Genomic DNA, 17,837 nt, shown 5'->3' on the forward strand with positions numbered 1-17,837 from the left:
GGGTTATGTTGAGGGCTAGGGTTAGAGATCCGGTTAGGGTTACGATTGGACCTAGGGTTAGGGTTATGTTGAGGGCTAGGGTTAGAGATCCGGTTAGGGTTACGATTGGACCTAGGGTTAGGGTTATGTTGAGGGCTAGGATTAGAGATCCGGTTAGGGTTACGATTGGACCTAGGGTTAGGGTTATGTTGAGGGCTAGGGTTAGAGATCCGGTTAGGGTTACGATTGGACCTAGGGTTAGGGTTATGTTGAGGGCTAGGGTTAGAGATCCGGTTAGGGTTACGATTGGACCTAGGGTTAGGGTTATGTTGAGGGCTAGGGTTAGAGATCCGGTTAGGGTTACGATTGGACCTAGGGTTAGTGTTATGTTGAGGGCTAGGGTTAGAGATCCGGTTAGGGTTACGATTGGACCTAGGGTTAGGGTTATGTTGAGGGCTAGGGTTAGAGATCCGGTTAGGGTTACGATTGGACCTAGGGTTAGGGTTATGTTGAGGGCTAGGGTTAGAGATCCGGTTAGGGTTACGATTGGACCTAGGGTTAGGGTTCTGTTGAGGGCTAGGGTTAGAGATCCGGTTAGGGTTACGATTGGACCTAGGGTTAGGGTTATGTTGAGGGCTAGGGTTAGAGATCCGGTTAGGGTTACGATTGGACCTAGGGTTAGGGTTTATGTTGAGGGCTAGGGTTAGAGAGACGGTTAGGGTTACGATTGGACCTAGGGTTAGGGTTATGTTGAGGGCTACGGTTAGAGATCCGGTTAGGGTTACGATTGGACCTAGGGTTAGGGTTATGTTGAGGGCTACGGTTAGAGATCCGGTTAGGGTTACGATTGGACCTAGGGTTAGGGTTATGTTGAGGGCTAGGGTTAGAGATCCGGTTAGGGTTACGATTGGACCTAGGGTTAGGGTTATGTTGAGGGCTAGGGTTAGAGATGCGGTTAGATTTACGATTGGACCTAGGGTTAGGGTTATGTTGAGGACTAGGGTTAGAGATCCGGTTAGGGTTACGATTGGACCTAGGGTTAGGGTTATGTTGAGGGCTAGGGTTAGAGATCCGGTTAGGGTTACGATTGGACCTAGGGTTAGGGGTTATGTTGAGGGCTAGGGTTAGAGATCCGGTCAGGGTTACGATTGGACCTAGGGTTAGGGTTATGTTCAGGGCTAGGGTTAGAGATCCGGTTAGGGTTACGATTGGACCTAGGGTTAGGGTTATGTTGAGGGCTAGGGTTAGAGATCCGGTTAGGGTTACGATTGGACCTAGGGTTAGGGTTATGTTGAGGGCTAGGTGTTAGAGATCCGGTTAGGGTTACGATTGGACCTAGGGTTAGGGTTATGTTGAGGGCTAGGGTTAGAGATCCGGTTAGGGTTACGATTGGACCTAGGGTTAGGGTTATGTTGAGGGCTAGGGTTAGAGATCCGGTTAGGGTTACGATTGGACCTAGGGTTAGGGTTATGTTGAGGGCTAGGGTTAGAGGTCCGGTTAGGGTTACGATTGGACCTAGGGTTAGGGTTATGTTGAGGGATAGGGTTAGAGATCCGGTTAGGGTTACGATTGGACCTAGGGTTAGGGTTATGTTGAGGGCTAGGGTTAGAGATCCGGTTAGGGTTACGATTGGACCTAGGGTTAGGGTTATGTTGAGGGCTAGGGTTTAGAGATCCGTTAGGGTTACGATTGGACCTAGGGTTAGGGTTATGTTGAGGGCTAGGGTTAGAGATCCGGTTAGGGTTACGATTGGACCTAGGGTTAGGGTTATGTTGAGGGCTAGGGTTAGAGATCCGGTTAGGGTTACGATTGGACCTAGGGTTAGGGTTATGTTGAGGGCTAGGGTTAGAGATCCGGTTAGGGTTACGATTGGACCTAGGTTTAGGGTTATGTTGAGGGCTAGGGTTAGAGATCCGGTTGGGGTTACGATTGGACCTAGGGTTAGGGTTATGTTGAGGGCTAAGGTTAGAGAGACGGTTAGGGTTACGATTGGACCTAGGGTTAGGGTTATGTTGAGGGCTAGGTTAGAGATCCGGTTAGGGTTACGATTGGACCTAGGGTTCGGGTTATGTTGAGGGCTAGGGTTAGAGATCCGGTTAGGGTTACGATTGGACCTAGGGTTAGGGTTATGTTGAGGGCTAGGGTTAGAGATCCGGTTAGGGTTAAGATTGGACCTAGGGTTAGGGTTATGTTGAGGGCTAGGGTTAGAGATCCGGTTAGGGTTACGATTGGACCTAGGGTTAGGGTTATGTTGAGGGCTAGGGTTAGAGATCCGGTTAGGGTTACGATTGGACCTAGGGTTAGGGTTATGTTGAGGGCTAGGGTTAGAGATCCGGTTAGGGTTAAGATTGGACCTAGGGTTAGGGTTATGTTGAGGGCTAGGGTTAGAGATCCGGTTAGGGTTACGATTGGACCTAGGGTTAGGGTTATGTTGAGGGCTAGGGTTAGAGATTCGGTTAGGGTTACGATTGGACCTAGGGTTAGGGTTATGTTGAGGGCTAGGGTTAGAGATCCGGTTAGGGTTACGATTGGACCTAGGGTTAGGATTATGTTGAGGGCTAGGGTTAGAGATCCGGTTGGGGTTACGATTGGACCTAGGGTTAGGGTTATGTTGAGGGCTAGGGTTAGAGATCCGGTTGGGGTTACGATTGGACCTAGGGTTAGGGTTATGTTGACGGCTAGGGTTAGGAGAGACGGTTAGGGTTACGATTGGACCTAGGGTTAGGGTTATGTTGAGGGGCTAGGGTTAGAGATCCGGTTAGGGTTACGATTGGACCTAGGGTTAGGGTTATGTTGAGGGCTAGGTTAGAGATCCGGTTAGGGTTACGATTGGACCTAGGGTTAGGGTTATGTTGAGGGCTAGGGTTAGAGATCCGGTTAGGGTTACGATTGGATCTAGGGTTATGGTTATGTTGAGGGCTAGGGTTAGAGATCCGGTTAGGGTTACGATTGGACCTAGGGTTAGGGTTATGTTGAGGGCTAGGGTTAGAGATCCGGTTAGGGTTACGATTGGACCTAGGGTTAGGGTTATGTTGAGGGCTAGGGTTAGAGATCCGGTTAGGGTTACGATTGGACCTAGGGTTAGGGTTATGTTGAGGGCTAGGGTTAGAGAGACGGTTAGGGTTACGATTGGACCTAGGGTTAGGGTTATGTTGAGGGCTAGGGTTAGAGATCCGGTTAGATTTACGATTGGACCTAGGGTTAGGGTATGTTGAGGGCTAGGGTTAGAGATCCGGTTAGGGTTACGATTGGACCTAGGGTTAGGGTTATGTTGAGGGCTAGGGTTAGAGATCCCGGTTAGGGTTACGGATTGGACCTAGGGTTAGGGTTATGTTGAGGGCTAGGGTTAGAGATCCGGTTAGGGTACGATTGGACCTAGGGTTAGGGTTATGTTGAGGGCTAGGGTTAGAGATCCGGTTAGGGTTACGATTGGACCTAGGGTTAGGGTTATGTTGAGGGCTAGGGTTAGAGATCCGGTTAGGGTTACGATTGGACCTAGGGTTAGGGTTATGTTGAGGGCTAGGGTTAGAGATCCAGTTAGGGTTACGATTGGACCTAGGGTTAGGGTTATGTTGAGGGCTAGGGTTAGAGATCCGGATAGGGTTACGATTGGACCTAGGGTTAGGGTTATGTTGAGGGCTAGGGTTAGAGATCCGGTTAGGGTTACGATTGGACCTAGGGTTATGGTTATGTTGAGGGCTAGGGTTAGAGATCCGGTTAGGGTTACGATTGGACCTAGGGTTAGGGTTATGTTGAGGGCTAGGGTTAGAGATCCGGTTAGGGTTACGATTGGACCTAGGGTTAGGGTTATGTTGAGGGCTAGGGTTAGAGATCCGGTTAGGGTTACGATTGGACCTAGGGTTAGGGTTATGTTGAGGGCTAGGGTTAGAGATCCGGTTAGGGTTACGATTGGACCTAGGGTTAGGGTTATGTTGAGGGCTAGGGTTAGAGATCCGGTTAGATTTACGATTGGACCTAGGGTTAGGGTTATGTTGAGGGCTAGGGTTAGAGATCCGGTTAGGGTTACGATTGGACCTAGGGTTAGGGTTATGTTGAGGGCTAGGGTTAGAGATCCGGTTAGGGTTACGATTGGACCTAGGGTTAGGGTTATGTTGAGGCCTAGGGTTAGAGATCCGGTTAGGGTTACGATTGGACCTAGGGTTAGGGTTATGTTGAGGGCTAGGGTTCGAGATCCGGTTAGGGTTACGATTGGACCTAGGGTTAGGGTTATGTTGAGGGCTAGGGTTCGAGATCCGGTTAGGGTTACGATTGGACCTAGGGTTAGGATTATGTTGAGGGCTAGGGTTAGTTATCCGGTTGGGGTTACGATGAGACCTAGGTTTAGGGTTATGTTGAGGGCTAGGGTTAGAGATCCGGTTGGGGTTACAATTGGACCTAGGGTTAGGGTTATGTTGAGGGCTAAGGTTAGAGAGACGGTTAGGGTTACGATTGGACCTAGGGTTAGGGTTATGTTGAGGGCTAGGGTTAGAGATCCGGTTAGGGTTACAATTGGACCTAGGGTTCGGGTTATGTTGAGGGCTAGGGTTAGAGATCCGGTTAGGGTTACGATTGGACCTAGGGTTAGGGTTATGTTGAGGGCTAGGGTTAGAGATCCGGTTAGGGTTAAGATTGGACCTAGGGTTAGGGTTATGTTGAGGGCTAGGGTTAGAGATCCGGTTAGGGTTACGATTGGACCTAGGGTTAGGGTTATGTTGAGGGCTAGGGTTAGAGATCCGGTTAGGGTTACGATTGGACCTAGGGTTAGGGTTATGTTGAGGGCTAGGGTTAGAGATCCGGTTAGGGTTACGATTGGACCTAGGGTTAGGGTTATGTTGAGGGCTAGGGTTAGAGATCCGGTTAGGGTTACGATTGGACCTAGGGTTAGGGTTATGTTGAGGGCTAGGGTTAGAGATTCGGTTAGGGTTACGATTGGACCTAGGGTTAGGGTTATGTTGAGGGCTAGGGTTAGAGATCCGGTTAGGGTTACGATTGGACCTAGGGTTAGGATTATGTTGAGGGCTAGGGTTAGAGATCCGGTTGGGGTTACGATTGGACCTAGGGTTAGGGTTATGTTGAGGGCTAGGGTTAGAGATCCGGTTGGGGTTACGATTGGACCTAGGGTTAGGGTTATGTTGACGGCTAGGGTTAGAGAGACGGTTAGGGTTACGATTGGACCTAGGGTTAGGGTTATGTTGAGGGCTAGGGTTAGAGATCCGGTTAGGGTTACGATTGGACCTAGGGTTAGGGTTATGTTGAGGGCTAGGGTTAGAGATCCGGTTAGGGTTACGATTGGACCTAGGGTTAGGGTTATGTTGAGGGCTAGGGTTAGAGATCCGGTTAGGGTTACGATTGGACCTAGGGTTATGGTTATGTTGAGGGCTAGGGTTAGAGATCCGGTTAGGGTTACGATTGGACCTAGGGTTAGGGTTATGTTGAGGGCTAGGGTTAGAGATCCGGTTAGGGTTACGATTGGACCTAGGGTTAGGGTTATGTTGAGGGCTAGGGTTAGAGATCCGGTTAGGGTTACGATTGGACCTAGGGTTAGGGTTATGTTGAGGGCTAGGGTTAGAGAGACGGTTAGGGTTACGATTGGACCTAGGGTTAGGGTTATGTTGAGGGCTAGGGTTAGAGATCCGGTTAGATTTACGATTGGACCTAGGGTTAGGGTTATGTTGAGGGCTAGGGTTAGAGATCCGGTTAGGGTTACGATTGGACCTAGGGTTAGGGTTATGTTGAGGGCTAGGGTTAGAGATCCCGGTTAGGGTTACGATTGGACCTAGGGTTAGGGTTATGTTGAGGGCTAGGGTTAGAGATCCGGTTAGGGTTACGATTGGACCTAGGGTTAGGGTTATGTTGAGGGCTAGGGTTAGAGATCCGGTTAGGGTTACGATTGGACCTAGGGTTAGGGTTATGTTGAGGGCTAGGGTTCGAGATCCGGTTAGGGTTACGATTGGACCTAGGGTTAGGATTATGTTGAGGGCTAGGGTTAGTGATCCGGTTGGGGTTACGATTGGACCTAGGTTTAGGGTTATGTTGAGGGCTAGGGTTAGAGATCCGGTTGGGGTTACGATTGGACCTAGGGTTAGGGTTATGTTGAGGGCTAGGGTTAGAGAGACGGTTAGGGTTACGATTGGACCTAGGGTTAGGGTTATGTTGAGGGCTAGGGTTAGAGATCCGGTTAGGGTTACGATTGGACCTAGGGTTAGGGTTATGTTGAGGGCTAGGGTTAGAGATCCGGTTAGGGTTACGATTGGACCTAGGGTTCGGGTTATGTTGAGGGCTAGGGTTAGAGATCCGGTTAGGGTTACGATTGGACCTAGGGTTAGGGTTATGTTGAGGGCTAGGGTTAGAGATCCGGTTAGGGTTAAGATTGGACCTAGGGTTAGGGTTATGTTGAGGGCTAGGGATAGAGATCCGGTTAGGGTTACGATTGGACCTAGGTTTAGGGTTATGTTGAGGGCTAGGGTTAGAGAGACGGTTAGGGTTACGATTGGACCTAGGGTTAGGGTTATGTTGAGGGCTAGGGTTAGAGATCCGGTTAGGGTTACGATTGGACCTAGGGTTAGGGTTATGTTGAGGGCTAGGGTTAGAGATCCGGTTAGGGTTACGATTGAACCTAGGGTTAGGGTTATGTTGAGGGCTAGGGTTAGAGATCCGGTTAGGGTTACGATTGGACCTAGGGTTAGGGTTATGTTGAGGGCTAGGGTTAGTGAGACGGTTAGGGTTACGATTGGACCTAGGGTTAGGGTTATGTTGAGGGCTAGGGTTAGAGATCCGGTTAGGGTTACGATTGGACCTAGGGTTAGGGTTATGTTGAGGGCTAGGTTTAGAGATCCGGTTAGGGTTACGATTGGACCTAGGGTTAGGGTTATGTTGAGGGCTAGGGTTAGAGATCCGGTTAGGGTTACGATTGGACCTAGGGTTAGGGTTATGTTGAGGGCTAGGGTTAGAGAGACGGTTAGGGTTACGATTGGACCTAGGGTTAGGGTTATGTTGAGGGCTAGGGTTAGAGATCCGGTTAGGGTTACGATTGGACCTAGGGTTAGGGTTATGTTGAGGGCTAGGGTTAGAGATCCGGTTAGGGTTACGATTGGACCTAGGGTTAGGGTTATGTTGAGGGCTAGGGTTAGAGATCCGGTTAGGGTTACGATTGGACCTAGGGTTAGGATTATGTTGAGGGCTAGGGTTAGAGATCCGGTTGGGGTTACGATTGGACCTAGGTTTAGGGTTATGTTGAGGGCTAGGGTTAGATATCCGGTTGGGGTTACGATTGGACCTAGGGTTAGGGTTATGTTGAGGGCTAGGGTTAGAGATCCGGTTAGGGTTACGATTGGACCTAGGGTTAGGGTTATGTTGAGGGCTAGGGTTAGAGAGACGGTTAGGGTTACGATTGGACCTAGGGTTAGGGTTATGTTGAGGGCTAGGGTTAGAGATCCGGTTAGGGTTACGATTGGACCTAGGGTTAGGGTTATGTTGAGGGCTAGGGCTAGAGAGATGGTTAAGATTACGATTGGACCTAGGGTTAGGGTTATGATGAGGGCTAGGGTTAGAGATCCGGTTGGGGTTACGATTGGACCTAGGGTTAGGGTTATGTTGAGGGCTAGGGTTAGAGATCCGGTTAGGGTTACGATTGGACCTAGGGTTAGGGTTATGTTGAGGGCTAGGGTTAGAGATCCGGTTAGGGTTACGATTGGACCTAGGGTTAGGGTTATGTTGAGGGCTAGGGTTAGAGATCCGGTTAGGGTTACGATTGGACCTAGGGTTAGGGTTATGTTGAGGGCTAGGGTTAGAGAGACGGTTAGGGTTACGATTGGACCTAGGGTTAGGGTTATGTTGAGGGCTAGGGTTAGAGATCCGGTTAGGGTTACGATTGGACCTAGGGTTAGGGTTATGTTGAGGGCTAGGGCTAGAGAGATGGTTAAGATTACGATTGGACCTAGGGTTAGGGTTATGATGAGGGCTAGGGTTAGAGATCCGGTTGGGGTTACGATTGGACCTAGGGTTAGGGTTATGTTGAGGGCTAGGGTTAGAGATCCGGTTAGGGTTAAGATTGGACCTAGGGTTAGGGTTATGTTGAGGGCTAGGGATAGAGATCCGGTTGGGGTTACGATTGGACCTAGGTTTAGGGTTATGTTGAGGGCTAGGTTTAGAGATCCGGTTAGGGTTACGATTGGACCTAGGGTTAGGGTTATGTTGAGGGCTAGGGTTAGAGAGACGGTTAGGGTTACGATTGGACCTAGGGTTAGGGTTATGTTGAGGACTAGGGTTAGAGATCCGGTTAGGGTTACGATTGGACCTAGGGTTAGGGTTATGTTGAGGGCTAGGGTTAGAGATCCGGTTAGGGTTACGATTGGACCTAGGGTTAGGGTTATGTTGAGGGCTAGGGTTAGAGAGACGGTTAGGGTTACGATTGGACCTAGGGTTAGGGTTATGTTGAGGACTAGGGTTAGAGATCCGGTTAGGGTTACGATTGGACCTAGGGTTAGGGTTATGTTGAGGGCTAGGGTTAGAGATCCGGTTAGGGTTACGATTGGACCTAGGGTTAGGGTTATGTTGAGGGCTAGGGTTAGAGATCCGGTTAGGGTTACGATTGGACCTAGGGTTAGGGTTATGTTGAGGGCTAGGGTTAGAGATCCGGTTAGGGTTACGATTGGACCTAGGGTTAGGGTTATGTTGAGGGCTAGGGTTCGAGATCCGGTTAGGGTTACGATTGGACCTAGGGTTAGGATTATGTTGAGGGCTAGGGTTAGAAATCCGGTTGGGGTTACGATTGAACCTAGGTTTAGGGTTATGTTGAGGGCTAGGGTTAGATATCCGGTTGGGGTTACGATTGGACCTAGGGTTAGGGTTATGTTGAGGGCTAGGGTTAGAGATCCGGTTAGGGTTACGATTGGACCTAGGGTTAGGGTTATGTTGAGGGCTAGGGTTAGAGATCTGGTTAGGGTTACGATTGGACCTAGGGTTAGGGTTATGTTCAGGGCTAGGGTTAGAGATCCGGTTAGGGTTACGATTGGACCTAGGGTTAGGGTTATGTTGAGGGCTAGGGTTAGAGATCCGTTAGGGTTACGATTGGACCTAGGGTTAGGGTTATGTTGAGGGCTAGGGTTAGAGATCCGGTTAGGGTTACGATTGGACCTAGGGTTAGGGTTATGTTGAGGGCTAGGGTTAGAGAGACGGTTAGGGTTACGATTGGACCTAGGGTTAGGGTTATGTTGAGGGCTAGGGTTAGAGATCCGGTTAGGGTTACGATTGGACCTAGGGTTAGGGTTATGTTGAGGGCTAGGGCTAGAGAGATGGTTAAGATTACGATTGGACCTAGGGTTAGGGTTATGATGAGGGCTAGGGTTAGAGATCCGGTTGGGGTTACGATTGGACCTAGGGTTAGGGTTATGTTGAGGGCTAGGGTTAGACAGACGGTTAGGGTTACGATTGGACCTAGGGTTAGGGTTATGTTGAGGGCTAGGGTTAGAGATCCGGTTAGGGTTACGATTGGACCTAGGGTTAGGGTTATGTTGAGGGCTAGGGTTAGAGATCCGGTTAGCGTTACGATTGGACCTAGGGTTAGGGTTATGTTCAGGGCTAGGGTTAGAGATCCGGTTAGGGTTACGATTGGACCTAGGGTTAGGGTTATGTTGAGGGCTAGGGTTCGAGATCCGGTTAGGGTTACGATTGGACCTAGGGTTAGGATTATGTTGAGGGCTAGGGTTAGAGATCCGGTTGGGGTTACGATTGGACCTAGGTTTAGGGTTATGTTGAGGGCTAGGGTTAGATATCCCGTTGGGGTTACGATTGGACCTAGGGTTAGGGTTATGTTGAGGGCTAGGGTTAGAGAGACGGTTAGGGTTACGATTGGACCTAGGGTTAGGGTTATGTTGAGGGCTAGGGTTAGAGATCCGGTTAGGGTTACGATTGGACCTAGGGTTAGGGTTATGTTGAGGGCTAGGGTTAGAGATCCGGTTAGGGTTACGATTGGACCTAGGGTTAGGGTTATGTTCAGGGCTAGGGTTAGAGATCCGGTTAGGGTTACGATTGGACCTAGGGTTAGGGTTATGTTGAGGGCTAGGGTTAGAGATCCGTTAGGGTTACGATTGGACCTAGGGTTAGGGTTATGTTGAGGGCTAGGGTTAGAGATCCGGTTAGGGTTACGATTGGACCTAGGGTTAGGGTTATGTTGAGGGCTAGGGTTAGAGAGACGGTTAGGGTTACGATTGGACCTAGGGTTAGGGTTATGTTGAGGGCTAGGGTTAGAGATCCGGTTAGGGTTACGATTGGACCTAGGGTTAGGGTTATGTTGAGGGCTAGGGCTAGAGAGATTGTTAAGATTACGATTGGACCTAGGGTTAGGGTTATGATGAGGGCTAGGGTTAGAGATCCGGTTAGGGTTACGATTGGACCTAGGGTTAGGGTTATGTTGAGGGCTAGGGTTAGAGATCCGGTTAGGGTTACGATTGGACCTAGGGTTAGGGTTATGTTGAGGGCTAGGGTTAGAGATCCGGTTAGGGTTACGATTGGACCTAGGGTTAGGGTTATGTTGAGGGCTAGGGTTAGAGATCCGGTTAGGGTTACGATTGGACCTAGGGTTAGGGTTATGTTGAGGGCTAGGGTTAGAGATCCGGTTAGGGTTACGATTGGACCTAGGGTTAGGGTTATGTTGAGGGCTAGGGTTAGAGATCCGGTTAGGGTTACGATTGGACCTAGGGTTAGGGTTATGTTGAGGGCTAGGGTTAGAGATCCGGTTAGGGTTACGATTGGACCTAGGGTTAGGGTTATGTTGAGGGCTAGGGTTAGAGATCCGGTTAGGGTTACGATTGGACCTAGGGTTAGGGTTATGTTGAGGGCTAGGGTTAGACAGACGGTTAGGGTTACGATTGGACCTAGGGTTAGGGTTATGTTGAGGGCTAGGGTTAGAGAGACGGTTAGGGTTACGATTGGACCTAGGGTTAGGGTTATGTTGAGGGCTAGGGTTAGAGATCCGGTTAGGGTTACGATTGGACCTAGGGTTAGGGTTATGTTGAGGGCTAGGGTTAGAGATCCGGTTAGGGTTACGATTGGACCTAGGGTTAGGGTTATGTTGAGGGCTAGGGTTAGAGAGACGGTTAGGGTTACGATTGGACCTAGGGTTAGGGTTATGTTGAGGGCTAGGGTTAGAGATCCGGTTAGGGTTACGATTGGACCTAGGGTTAGGGTTATGTTGAGGGCTAGGGTTCGAGATCCGGTTAGGGTTACGATTGGACCTAGGGTTAGGATTATGTTGAGGGCTAGGGTTAGAGATCCGGTTGGGGTTACGATTGGACCTAGGTTTAGGGTTATGTTGAGGGCTAGGGTTAGATATCCCGTTGGGGTTACGATTGGACCTAGGGTTAGGGTTATGTTGAGGGCTAGGGTTAGAGAGACGGTTAGGGTTACGATTGGACCTAGGGTTAGGGTTATGTTGAGGGCTAGGGTTAGAGATCCGGTTAGGGTTACGATTGGACCTAGGGTTAGGGTTATGTTGAGGGCTAGGGTTAGAGATCCGGTTAGGGTTACGATTGGACCTAGGGTTAGGGTTATGTTCAGGGCTAGGGTTAGAGATCCGGTTAGGGTTACGATTGGACCTAGGGTTAGGGTTATGTTGAGGGCTAGGGTTAGAGATCCGTTAGGGTTACGATTGGACCTAGGGTTAGGGTTATGTTGAGGGCTAGGGTTAGAGATCCGGTTAGGGTTACGATTGGACCTAGGGTTAGGGTTATGTTGAGGGCTAGGGTTAGAGAGACGGTTAGGGTTACGATTGGACCTAGGGTTAGGGTTATGTTGAGGGCTAGGGTTAGAGATCCGGTTAGGGTTACGATTGGACCTAGGGTTAGGGTTATGTTGAGGGCTAGGGCTAGAGAGATGGTTAAGATTACGATTGGACCTAGGGTTAGGGTTATGATGAGGGCTAGGGTTAGAGATCCGGTTAGGGTTACGATTGGACCTAGGGTTAGGGTTATGTTGAGGGCTAGGGTTAGAGATCCGGTTAGGGTTACGATTGGACCTAGGGTTAGGGTTATGTTGAGGGCTAGGGTTAGAGATCCGGTTAGGGTTACGATTGGACCTAGGGTTAGGGTTATGTTGAGGGCTAGGGTTAGAGATCCGGTTAGGGTTACGATTGGACCTAGGGTTAGGGTTATGTTGAGGGCTAGGGTTAGAGATCCGGTTAGGGTTACGATTGGACCTAGGGTTAGGGTTATGTTGAGGGCTAGGGTTAGAGATCCGGTTAGGGTTACGATTGGACCTAGGGTTAGGGTTATGTTGAGGGCTAGGGTTAGAGATCCGGTTAGGGTTACGATTGGACCTAGGGTTAGGGTTATGTTGAGGGCTAGGGTTAGAGATCCGGTTAGGGTTACGATTGGACCTAGGGTTAGGGTTATGTTGAGGGCTAGGGTTAGACAGACGGTTAGGGTTACGATTGGACCTAGGGTTAGGGTTATGTTGAGGGCTAGGGTTAGAGAGACGGTTAGGGTTACGATTGGACCTAGGGTTAGGGTTATGTTGAGGGCTAGGGTTAGAGATCCGGTTAGGGTTACGATTGGACCTAGGGTTAGGGTTATGTTGAGGGCTAGGGTTAGAGATCCGGTTAGGGTTACGATTGGACCTAGGGTTAGGGTTATGTTGAGGGCTAGGGTTAGAGAGACGGTTAGGGTTACGATTGGACCTAGGGTTAGGGTTATGTTGAGGGCTAGGGTTAGAGATCCGGTTAGGGTTACGATTGGACCTAGGGTTAGGGTTATGTTGAGGGCTAGTTTAAGAGATCCGGTTAGGGTTACGATTGGACCTAGGGTTAGGGTTATGTTGAGGGCTAGGGTTAGAGATCCGGTTAGGGTTACGATTGGACCTAGGGTTAGGGTGATGTTGAGGGCTAGGGTTAGAGAGACGGTTAGGGTTACGATTGGACCTAGGGTTAGGGTTATGTTGAGGGCTAGGGTTAGAGATCCGGTTAGGGTTACGATTGGACCTAGGGTTAGGGTTATGTTGAGGGCTAGGGTTAGAGATCCGGTTAGGGTTACGATTGGACCTAGGGTTTGGGTTATGTTGAGGGCTAGGGTTAGAGATCCGGTTAGGGTTACGATTGGACCTAGGGTTAGGGTTATGTTGAGGGCTAGGGTTAGAGATCCGGTTAGGGTTAAGATTGGACCTAGGGTTAGGGTTATGTTGAGGGCTAGGGTTAGAGATCCGGTTAGGGTTACGATTGGACCTAGGGTTAGGATTATGTTGAGGGCTAGGGTTAGAGATCCGGTTGGGTTTACGATTGGACCTATGGTTAGGGTTATGTTGAGGGCTAGGGTTAGAGATCCGGTTGGGGTTACGATTGGACCTAGGGTTAGGGTTATGTTGAGGGCTAGGGTTAGAGATCCGGTTAGGGTTACGATTGGACCTAGGGTTAGGGTTATGTTGAGGGCTAGGGTTAGAGATCCGGTTAGGGTTACGATTGGACCTAGGGTTAGGGTTATGTTGAGGGCTAGGGTTAGAGATCCGGTTAGGGTTACGATTGGACCTAGGGTTAGGGTTATGTTGAGGGCTAGGGTTAGAAATCCGGTTAGGGTTACGATTGGACCTAGGGTTAGGGTTATGTTGAGGGCTAGGGTTAGAGATCCGGTTAGGGTTACGATTGGACCTAGGGTTAGGGTTATGTTGAGGGCTAGGGTTAGAGATCCGGTTAGGGTTACGATTGGACCTAGGGTTAGGGTTATGTTGAGGGCTAGGGTTAGAGATCCGGTTAGGGTTACGATTGGACCTAGGGTTAGGGTTATGTTGAGGGCTAGGGTTAGAGATCCGGTTAGATTTACGATTGGACCTAGGGTTAGGGTTATGTTGAGGGCTGGGGTTAGAGATCCGGTTAGGGTTACGATTGGACCTAGGGTTAGGGTTATGTTGAGGGCTAGGGTTAGAGATCCGGTTAGGGTTACGATTGGACCTAGGGTTAGGGTTATGTTGAGGGCTAGGGTTAGAGATCCGGTTAGGGTTACGATTGGACCTAGGGTTAGGGTTATGTTGAGGGCTAGGGTTAGAGATCCGGTTAGGGTTACGATTGGACCTAGGGTTAGGGTTATGTTGAGGGCTAGGGTTAGAGATCCGGTTAGGGTTACGATTGGACCTAGGGTTAGGGTTATGTTGAGGGCTAGGGTTAGAGATCCGGTTAGGGTTACGATTGGACCTAGGGTTAGGGTTATGTTGAGGGCTAGGGTTAGAGATCCGGTTAGGGTTACGATTGGACCTAGGGTTAGGGTTATGTTGAGGGCTAGGGTTAGAAATCCGGTTAGGGTTACGATTGGACCTAGGGTTAGGGTTATGTTGAGGGCTAGGGTTAGAGATCCGGTTAGGGTTACGATTGGACCTAGGGTTAGGGTTATGTTGAGGGCTAGGGTTAGAGATCCGGTTAGGGTTACGATTGGACCTAGGGTTAGGGTTATGTTGAGGGCTAGGGTTAGAGATCCGGTTAGGGTTACGATTGGACCTAGGGTTAGGGTTATGTTGAGGGCTAGGGTTAGAGATCCGGTTAGGGTTACGATTGGACCTAGGGTTAGGGTTATGTTGAGGGCTAGGGTTAGAGATCCGGTTAGGGTTACGATTGGACCTAGGGTTAGGGTTATGTTGAGGGCTAGGGTTAGAGATCCGGTTAGGGTTACGATTGGACCTAGGGTTAGGGTTATGTTGAGGGCTAGGGTTAGAAATCCGGTTAGGGTTACGATTGGACCTAGGGTTAGGGTTATGTTGAGGGCTAGGGTTAGAGATCCGGTTAGGGTTACGATTGGACCTAGGGTTAGGGTTATGTTGAGGGCTAGGGTTAGAGATCCGGTTAGGGTTACGATTGGACCTAGGGTTAGGGTTATGTTGAGGGCTAGGGTTAGAGATCCGGTTAGGGTTACGATTGGACCTAGGGTTAGGGTTATGTTGAGGGCTAGGGTTAGAGATCCGGTTAGATTTACGATTGGACCTAGGGTTAGGGTTATGTTGAGGGCTGGGGTTAGAGATCCGGTTAGGGTTACGATTGGACCTAGGGTTAGGGTTATGTTGAGGGCTAGGGTTAGAGATCCGGTTAGGGTTACGATTGGACCTAGGGTTAGGGTTATGTTGAGGGCTAGGGTTAGAGATCCGGTTAGGGTTACGATTGGACCTAGGGTTAGGGTTATGTTGAGGGCTAGGGTTAGAGATCCGGTTAGGGTTACGATTGGACCTAGGGTTAGGGTTATGTTGAGGGCTAGGGTTAGAGATCCGGTTAGGGTTACGATTGGACCTAGGGTTAGGGTTATGTTGAGGGCTAGGGTTAGAGATCCGGTTAGGGTTACGATTGGACCTAGGGTTAGGGTTATGTTGAGGGCTAGGGTTAGAGAGACGGTTAGGGTTACGATTGGACCTAGGGTTAGGGTTATGTTGAGGGCTAGGGTTAGAGATCCGGTTAGGGTTACGATTGGACCTAGGGTTAGGGTTATGTTGAGGGCTAGGGTTAGAGATCCGGTTAGGGTTACGATTGGACCTAGGGTTAGGGTTATGTTGAGGGCTAGGGTTAGAGAGACGGTTAGGGTTACGATTGGACCTACGGTTAGGGTTATGTTGAGGGCTAGGGTTAGAGATCCGGTTAGGGTTACGATTGGACCTAGGGTTAGGGTTATGTTGAGGGCTAGGGTTAGAGATCCGGTTAGGGTTACGATTGGACCTAGGGTTAGGGTTATGTTGAGGGCTAGGGTTAGAGATCCGGTTAGGGTTACGATTGGACCTAGGGTTAGGGTTATGTTGAGGGCTAGGGTTAGAGATCCGGTTAGGGTTACGATTGGACCTAGGGTTAGGGTTATGTTGAGGGCTAGGGTTAGAGATCCGGTTAGGGTTAGGATTGGACCTAGGGTTAGGGTTATGTTGAGGGCTAGGGTTAGAGATCCGGTTAGGGTTACGATTGGACCTAGGGTTAGGGTTATGTTGAGGGCTAGGGTTAGAGATCCGGTTAGGGTTACGATTGGACCTAGGGTTAGGGTTATGTTGAGGGCTAGGGTTAGAGATCCGGTTAGGGTTACGATTGGACCTAGGGTTAGGGTTATGTTGAGGGCTAGGGTTCGAGATCCGGTTAGGGTTACGATTGGACCTAGGGTTAGGATTATGTTGAGGGCTAGGGTTAGAGATCCGGTTGGGGTTACGATTGGACCTAGGTTTAGGGTTATGTTGAGGGCTAGGCTTAGAGATCCGGTTGGGGTTACGATTGGACCTAGGGTTAGGGTTATGTTGAGGGCTAGGGTTAGAGAGACGGTTAGGGTTACGATTGGACCTAGGGTTAGGGTTATGTTGAGGGCTAGGGTTAGAGATCCGGTTAGGGTTACGATTGGACCTAGGGTTAGGGTTATGTTGAGGGCTAGGGTTAGAGATCCGGTTAGGGTTACGATTGGACCTAGGGTTAGGGTTATGTTGAGGGCTAGGGCTAGAGAGATGGTTAAGATTACGATTGGACCTAGGGTTAGGGTTATGATGAGGGCTAGGGTTAGAGATCCGGTTGGGGTTACGATTGGACCTAGGGTTAGGGTTATGTTGAGGGCTAGGGTTAGAGATCCGGTTAGGGTTAAGATTGGACCTAGGGTTAGGGTTATGTTGAGGGCTAGGGATAGAGATCCGGTTGGGGTTACGATTGGACCTAGGTTTAGGGTTATGTTGAGGGCTAGGTTTAGAGATCCGGTTAGGGTTACGATTGGACCTAGGGTTAGGGTTATGTTGAGGGCTAGGGTTAGAGATCCGGTTAGGGTTACGATTGGACCTATGGTTAGGGTTATGTTGAGGGCTAGGGTTAGAGAGACGGTTAGGGTTACGATTGGACCTAGGGTTAGGGTTATGTTGAGGGCTAGGGTTAGAGATCCGGTTAGGGTTACGATTGGACCTAGGGTTAGGGTTATGTTGAGGGCTAGGGTTAGAGATCCGGTTAGGGTTACGATTGGACCTAGGGTTAGGGTTATGTTGAGGGCTAGGTTTAGAGATCCGGTTAGGGTTACGATTGGACCTAGGGTTAGGGTTATGTTGAGGGCTAGGGTTAGAGATCCGGTTAGGGTTACGATTGGACCTAGGGTTAGGGTTATGTTGAGGGCTAGGGTTCGAGATCCGGTTAGGGTTACGATTGGACCTAGGGTTAGGATTATGTTGAGGGCTAGGGTTAGAAATCCGGTTGGGGTTACGATTGAACCTAGGTTTAGGGTTATGTTGAGGGCTAGGGTTAGATATCCGGTTGGGGTTACGATTGGACCTAGGGTTAGGGTTATGTTGAGGGCTAGGGTTAGAGATCCGGTTAGGGTTACGATTGGACCTAGGGTTAGGGTTATGTTGAGGGCTAGGGTTAGAGATCCGGTTAGGGTTACGATTGGACCTAGGGTTAGGGTTATGTTGAGGGCTAGGGTTAGAGATCTTGTTAGGGTTACGATTGGACCTAGGGTTAGGGTTATGTTCAGGGCTAGGGTTAGAGATCCGGTTAGGGTTACGATTGGACCTAGGGTTAGGGTTATGTTGAGGGCTAGGGTTAGAGATCCGTTAGGGTTACGATTGGACCTAGGGTTAGGGTTATGTTGAGGGCTAGGGTTAGAGATCCGGTTAGGGTTACGATTGGACCTAGGGTTAGGGTTATGTTGAGGGCTAGGGTTAGAGAGACGGTTAGGGTTACGATTGGACCTAGGGTTAGGGTTATGTTGAGGGCTAGGGTTAGAGATCCGGTTAGGGTTACGATTGGACCTAGGGTTAGGGTTATGTTGAGGGCTAGGGCTAGAGAGATGGTTAAGATTACGATTGGACCTAGGGTTAGGGTTATGATGAGGGCTAGGGTTAGAGATCCGGTTGGGGTTACGATTGGACCTAGGGTTAGGGTTATGTTGAGGGCT

The sequence above is a fragment of the Miniopterus natalensis genome, chromosome 6 (genome assembly GCF_054644295.1).
Source record: "Miniopterus natalensis isolate mMinNat1 chromosome 6, mMinNat1.hap1, whole genome shotgun sequence".
NCBI lineage: Eukaryota > Metazoa > Chordata > Mammalia > Chiroptera > Miniopteridae > Miniopterus > Miniopterus natalensis.